Source organism: Rhinopithecus bieti, unplaced genomic scaffold (assembly GCF_001698545.2).
Source record: "Rhinopithecus bieti isolate Rb0 unplaced genomic scaffold, ASM169854v2 scaffold_5626, whole genome shotgun sequence".
NCBI classification, from domain to species: domain Eukaryota; kingdom Metazoa; phylum Chordata; class Mammalia; order Primates; family Cercopithecidae; genus Rhinopithecus; species Rhinopithecus bieti.
In genome coordinates, this window is record NW_016805666.1 from 4137474 (window position 1) to 4144800 (window position 7327).

The window sequence follows — 7327 nt, forward strand, 5'->3', positions numbered from 1 at the left end:
GGTTCAAAAGGGTAAAAGCAAACCAGTTTTCATTCTGTACTTTATATAGCCCATGGTGGGCATTTCCCATCTGCCCCATCTCTTCTTCTGTCTTTGGAGCCCATCTGGCTTTTGTTTTAATCTCTAACACAGCAGATGACATTCTCTGCCAGCAAGTCCTATTTTCAGCTCTCTTGGGCAGGCTACAGAAGCTGAGCTCTGCTTCCAAATTTACTGCCAGTTTTAAAACAATAAAAATCTAGTAGTTATTATTTCCCACTGACCCAGGCAGGGTCTAAAACGATGGACTTCAAATTTTCTGCAAAGATTTGAGAGCCTGATTGGAAAGTATAGGTCTATGAAATTATTACTTCAGAATGGTTCTGCATGCTTGTGGATCTCTGAGGAGTTCTGGCTTGCTGAATTGGGAGTCTTCTTCATCACAACCATCATCAAACAGTGCCTGGGGAGGTAGGTCAAGCTATGCTCTCTCAATCTCCTATTCTAAATAGTAGAGGTTGGTGACCCCCATCTGCTAGCTGGAACTTAGTGTTTTAAGAATGGATCCTCATCTAAGGCAACTCTGTGGGCCCTGGCAGCTAATGTGCCCGAGCTTGCTGTTTTAGCTTCACCTGTTGGTGTTGTGACTTGATATTCAGACCATCTGCTACTGAAGCGACCACATCTAGGGTTGTTCAACATAATTCAATATCATTTCAGCCACTTTGAGAGTTGTTGTGGGATTTGCATAATAATATGTATGGAAGCACATGGGAAAGCCAAGCGTTAAGGTGCTATTGCACTGAGAGGTGGTATGGGACCAAATGATTTTTTCACATTGCATCCCTCTTACAAATATGTTTCAGAAAATATTTAAGGAATGTAATAAATAATTAACAAGAACTCAAGAAGAATACGGGGAAAAAAGCTATTGCAATTGAATGGAATTATGGTTGACTATTTTTTCTTTCATTTTAATTTTTACTTAGGTTGGTATATATGTTTAATAGTTTTAAAACTTTTTCAAAGGGGAATAGGAATGGGGAAAGAGCTTACAAGGTACTCCCTAGTTTGGCATTCAAGACTTTCGATGATCTGACTACATCTCTTTTTTTACATTTCCTACTTTATTTCTCTCTTCATTACCACCTCACTCCACCCCACACAACTATTTCTTCACATTTTACCTTCCCTGAGCACACTTTGTTTTTTGCCTTTTCTCTCAACCTGGAATGCCATTTTCCCCCATTTAACTATATCTGTGAAAATGACACATTTTGTTTATATGCAAAAAACTCACATTTGTTGTTACCCCGAATCAAATATATGTAGATTTGCTAGATCTCAGTCATCATGAAGAGGAAAAAGGGTCTCCCCGCTCCTTCTGAGTCCTGCAGGAAACTGGAGGGCTTGCAGAGTCCAGAAACCTTGGAAAATAGTTTCTCAATCTTACTTATTCATGGCTGCTCCTACCAGTCCTAAAAATAAAAGAAACGCCACTTTTATACAATTTTCTTAAAGGTTGGTAAACAATATTAAATGTCTAAAAAAACATTCATGGATGAGTCAAAACATGTCTATGGCTAAATTTGGCTCGCAGTCTGCAAGTTCGCTACCTCTGTCTTAGAGTTTAGGATACAAAGTCTTGCTTATCCACCAAGAATGGTGAAAAGGGAGGTAAAGAGGAATGTTTTAAAATAGGTTTTCATTTTTATAAATTCTTACAACTCTGAAAGTAAGACAAAATTTGAAGCTGGATAAATTATCCTGTTCCATACTGAAACTCCACAAAGTCTTCAAAGCTTAGCTCAGATACCTTCTGTGACTTTCATGGAGCCAAAAACTACTTCACTTAATGAAATTAATTGATATCTCCTCTATATCTGACAGCGTTCTCTCTCCTCCCTTCCTCCCTTCTTGTCCTCCTTCCTCTCTTCCTTCTTTCCTTCCCTCCCCCTGGCCTCTCTCTCCTTCCCTCCTCCTCCTCCTCCTCCTCCCTCCCTTCCTTCCTTCCTTCCTTCCTTCCTTCCTTCCTCCCTCCCTCCCTTCCTTCTTTTCTTCCTTCCCTCCTCCCTCCCTTCCTCCCTTCCTTCCTTTCTCTCTTCTTTCCTTCCTTACTTCTTTCCCTCTTTTCTTCCTTCCTTCCCTCTGATCTAATTTGATCTTATCCTAGCAGGTGACTACTTTTATTGTCCCATGCCCATTTAAATACAGGTTGAATGAAGCTCAGGCAAATTAGAAACCTGCCTAATGTCATCCAATTAACTAACAGTGTATCTCAGATTCAGACCCAAGAGGGAGTGTAAATTCAAAGACTGAGCTCTTAACCAATTTACCTTGGAAATTATAACCTAGTGAAGACACAGTAATTACCCAAGCCTTTAAAAAAAATCTTATGTGGATCTAAACAGGGCTGCTATGTATTCAACTACTTTTCAAACTTACACATTTCACCAACTATACTATAAGTTTTTGAAGGAAAGAATTATATGTGATTGATTCATTGTTCTCCCGTAACCTGGTATAGTAACTTTTACACAGCAAGCATCAATAAATATGTATTGAACTGATTGTCTACACTGGAATGTTGCAAATCCCATACCCTCAGCCTTAAACTAATTAAACGACTGCCCCTTCCACCTCCTTTCACACTATCAGAGTCAGAAACATACTCACAGCACCAGGTAGAATTTAATATTCCTATGAGCTTCACGCAATGGAAAACAACTGGCGAGGAGCCAGGAAGTATAGGTTTGAGTTTTGATTGTGTGAGTCCATTTTTTACAAGTCACTTCTGTTCTCAGTACTTTTTACCTGACAACACAGGGTGTACACTAAATGATCTCCAGTCTCCTTTCAACCTTGGTTGTGCATAAAAATGGTTCTGGAGTCAGACACAGCAGGATTCAAAAATAACAATTCCAATTTTCTTAGCTGTACGACTTGAAGCAAGTTACTTAATCTCTAATACAAGTAAAATATTCACAACAGTACATGGCAAGTAGAATGCTCTCAGTAATTATTAGATACTTTTACTATTATACTATAATTGTTTATCATAAATCTTTTAAAGTAAATTTAAGACACATATGTCTATATGTGTATATATATTAACATGGCTTATTTTTGATTATGTGTTGATAATAATATATGCTTATAGCTTTTGTAAACTCATGTCATATTGTCTGGTTATTTATAATACTGTATAAGACACTTATTGACATTTGCAAACTGATCCATTGAATCATGCAAGGAGCCATTTTATAGCTAACATCCTTTTTAATTTATTTCTCACTCACTTGACTTGCTTTTCTTTTCAAGATGAATTCACCAGATTTATGGCTTTTTGTAGGCACAGCTCATGGCAGATCCTTAGGCACTGTTAGGAAAAAGCAAGATTAAGAAAACAAATCCTCTGTATTTATTAATCTTGCTGAAAATTCATTAAGGATTCTACTTTCACCAAGAGAAATCAGCAGAGACAAGCAATACACATAACTTTTGTTGAGAAAATAGTAAACCTTCTCTCCTTTGGGGAGAGCTGTAAAATTTTAGGAACTTGTCTTGAAATATAAATCTACTGAAGATCCAACTTTCATTTAGTTCTGTTAAACCACAACCTTTAGCTTCAACCCTATACAGATCTCGTGGTTCTTTACTATGTAGCTATAAATCATCTCATTTGTTTTACCCAGTAGCAAAACATTGAATCAAATTATGCATAAAACAAATTCCTGTCTCACCCGTCAGAGACTTCCCTCTAAGTTGAGATGCATAGTATGCAAGCTCCTAAGGGGTAGACCTATCCAGACAATCACTTCCTAAGGATCATAAGAGGACAATTTTACTCTGTATTGTATTGACATTTCCTACTTTTCTCTTTTAATTCCAAGTGGATTCATAATATTCAAAATAGGGGAAGAAGGGACAGAATTTCAAACCAAACTTGAATACGCACTTTTCAGCAACCCAAGTTGCTCCTTAATTCCTCCTTAAAGTTAGTTGCTATGCCTTTGCCAGTTTTTCTTTCTTGCTTTTTTAAGTCAATTAGGAGGAGTCTGAGATCAATGTTTATTAAAAATTATCTTCTCCAAAGTATCATATTCTCTAAGATGTTACTTTTTCCCCATGATTGAGAGATTCACCCTTTCTCTAATAAATAACTCTGCTGAAATGTATTACAAACTTAATTCAAATGATCCAATAGTCTAGGTTTAATCAGAAGATAGATAGGAAACACTTAGTTGGTTAAACAGAGGAAGCTGAATATAAAGAATTATTAATGATGACAAAGAGTAACCATCAGATATAAGGAAAGTATGGTACTCTGGAGTGGAGGGAGTACCCAAGAAGGGATAAAATTGGAAGGCATTCAGACCTCTGCCACAGGGTAGCAGGGATGGCCAGAGCTGGTCTGCAGTTATAGGGAGAACAATAGGCAAGTCTCTGGGGAGCAGGTGAGCTGTAGGTGATTGGCAGCCTGTGTTGAGACCGTGTATTCAGAGTCCTGGTACTAACAGAGGATGGGAACAAGCTTGCGGATGAAGCCATGCTGGGTACATGACTCTCCAGGCTACTGGCCACTTGGGCTTATCCAGACAGTCTGGACAGGTAGTTATTTTTAGATCTGTAAGTGGCTTTGGAGGTCACTGAATCACCTTCCTTGACAGTTGAGAAAAGTGAGTCTTGAGCAAAAGGAATTTTCCCACATTTGTACAAAGGTGTAGTGGCAGAAACATAATTGAGGTTTGGATACAATGGCTGGGAGGTTCGGATTAAAAATCAAAACCAAAGCCACAGACTAACACACAAAACCACTCTCTAGTTTTGTTTTAACTTTATTTCCACAACTGGTGAGTATAGTTATAAGAACAATGAATCAAGCTCAATCATTTGTGTGCAATTAGTCCGTCTCGGTTTATGTTAAGAACCTTCCGTGCTATCCGTGCTATGACCTGAGTGCACTATCTAATTTGGGAAATGCAAAGGTTTTCTGTCTGAGGGGATCTGAGGGAATCATTAGCATGTTATGTTCTTACTCTTTCTAGAGCAACCATTTGGAGACTTTTTTTCAAAAGCACTTTTATCCAGTTGCTTAATATACTTACCAGTTCCTAAATCCCCTCGCTGTTTGAGTCCTAGCATTGCTCTGAATTTCCTAGCATTGCTCTGCCTTTCTCACAGGAGAAAGCTCAGTACAAAATGCTGGTTGCTAAGCAGTGCCTATTTTTACTCCACTTGAGCAGAATAGAGACCCACTCAATGAGCTTCTGTCATTGAGACTAGTGATGAAACAGTTACTGCAGGTTAAAAATGTATCAGTGTTTCTCTATGGAATCCCTAGCAAGGCAAGAGTGAAACTTATGACCAAGGGACCTGGCCAAGGTAGATATTGATATAATGATTGGAAAAACTCAAAAATACAGACATCAAGTATTGGTTGAGCACCTACTATGCTTAAGGTACTGCATTAGGCAATTGGAATACATTATTGGACTAAACAGATTTGGTCCCTGATTTCACAGTGCCTGTAGAGTAGATGGAAAGACAGACAAAAAAACAGAAGCACCAAAATGACAGATCATGATAAGAAATAAACATGTTGCTAAGAAAGAATAGCAAAGAGAAAGGGAGTTTGTTTTAAGTGGGTTACAAAGAGGAAGACTTTCTGAGACCTACATGCAAAGACCTGGAAGGAGTCAGGCAGAAGCATCAGTTCCTGAAAATGTTTGGGTGATACTGGGGTGAGTATAGGAGCTGTGAGAAGTAATAGGTGGGCAGTCCATTGCCTCTACAATTAAAATACATGCAGTGTCAACAGCTTCTCGCAAACTTTACTTCTAAATCCTTAGCCCAAGCCACTATCATTTCTCACCCAGATTGTTGCAATGGCTTTGTGACTGGTCCCCTGCTTTGCCTTTCCGCCTGCAGTCAATGATTCCCCAAACACTCAAAGAGATCCATTAAAAATAGATCAGATCACGGTAATCCCCTGCCCAAATTCCTCCAGCAGTTTTCTATCCCACTTTAGGCATGAGAAGAAACACCTTTACCATAAATGAAAGGCCAACCTTTTGTATCTCTGGCCAACCGCTGTATCTCTCACTTCACCGACTCCTCCTCCTCCCCTTGTCCACTCCGTTTCAGCCACACTGGCGTCTTTGCTATTCCTCAAACACGACCAGTTTGCTCCTACCTCAGGACACTTGCAGTTGCTGTTTTATCTTTCTGGAATCTCTTTCTCCAGTTAACTGCATGATTTACTGTCTTGCCTAATTTAAGTCTTTGTTCAAATGTCACCTTCTGAAGTAGTCCTTCTCTGATCACATATATGAAATTGCACTACCCTAGCACTCTTCTCTCTCTCTTTTTTTCTGCCTTATTCTTCTCAATAAAACTTATTGCATCTGATATACTAAATATTCTATAATTTATTTTACATAAATGTGGAAAACAGAGTTTTAGGAAGCTCCCTTGAATGGTGAAATTATTTAAATGCACTTTAATTTTTAGAACAGCTTGATATTTTCAGAAAAATTGAGGAGATAGCACAGAGCATTCCTCCACACCTGACACCCAGTTTCGCTTATTATTAATGTTTTACTTTAGTATGATACATTTGTCATAATTAAGGAACCCATATTGATACATTATTACAAGCCAAAATCCATTGTTTATTCAGATTTATTTAGTTTTTGTCTAATGTCCCTTTTCTATTCCAGGATTCCATCCAGAATATTCATTCAATTAAGTTGTCATGTCTCCTTTAGGCTTCTCTTGGCTGTGACAGTTTCTCTGACTTTTTCTGTTTTTAATGACCTTGACAACCTGGAGGAGCACTTGTCAGGGGTATTGTAGGATGCTGCTCTGTTGGACATTTTCTGATGTTTTTCTTGCAATTAGACTGAGATTATAGGTTTGGGAGAGGAAGTTCACAGAGGGAAAGTGCCATTTTTGTTACATCAAGAGTCTCACTATCAGGATAAATTATGACTGATGATGCTGACTATAATCACCTGGCTGAGATAGTGTTTGTCAGATTTCTCCACGGCAATGTTCCTTTCCCCTCTCTTTTTCTTACTGTGTTCTTAGGAAGAGGAAGTCACTATGCACAGCTCCCACTTAAGAAGCTCTAATTCCTTGAAGGAGCAGTATCTATGTAAATTATTGGAAATTCTCCTCCATGGAGATTTGTCTCTTCTCACCTATTTGTCAATTTATTCAATTTTTTATCAGTATAAACTCATGGGGCCGGGTGCGGTGGCTCAAGCCTGTAATCCCAGCACTTTGGGAGGCCGAGACGGGCGGATCATGAGGTCAGGAGATCGAGACCATCCTGGCTAACATG

The 7327-nt window shown here is 38.7% G+C and overlaps 1 protein-coding gene across 1 annotated transcript in view; it reads left to right on the top strand.

Annotated features, from left to right (window-relative positions):
• Positions 1–377: 377 nt before the first annotated feature.
• IL1RAP (interleukin 1 receptor accessory protein) overlaps positions 378–7327 on the top strand; it is a 189662-nt gene continuing 182712 nt past the window's right edge. Inside the window, 1 exon segment of the mRNA XM_017873440.1 lies at positions 378–450. The gene's annotated coding sequence lies outside the window, so the exon portion shown is untranslated.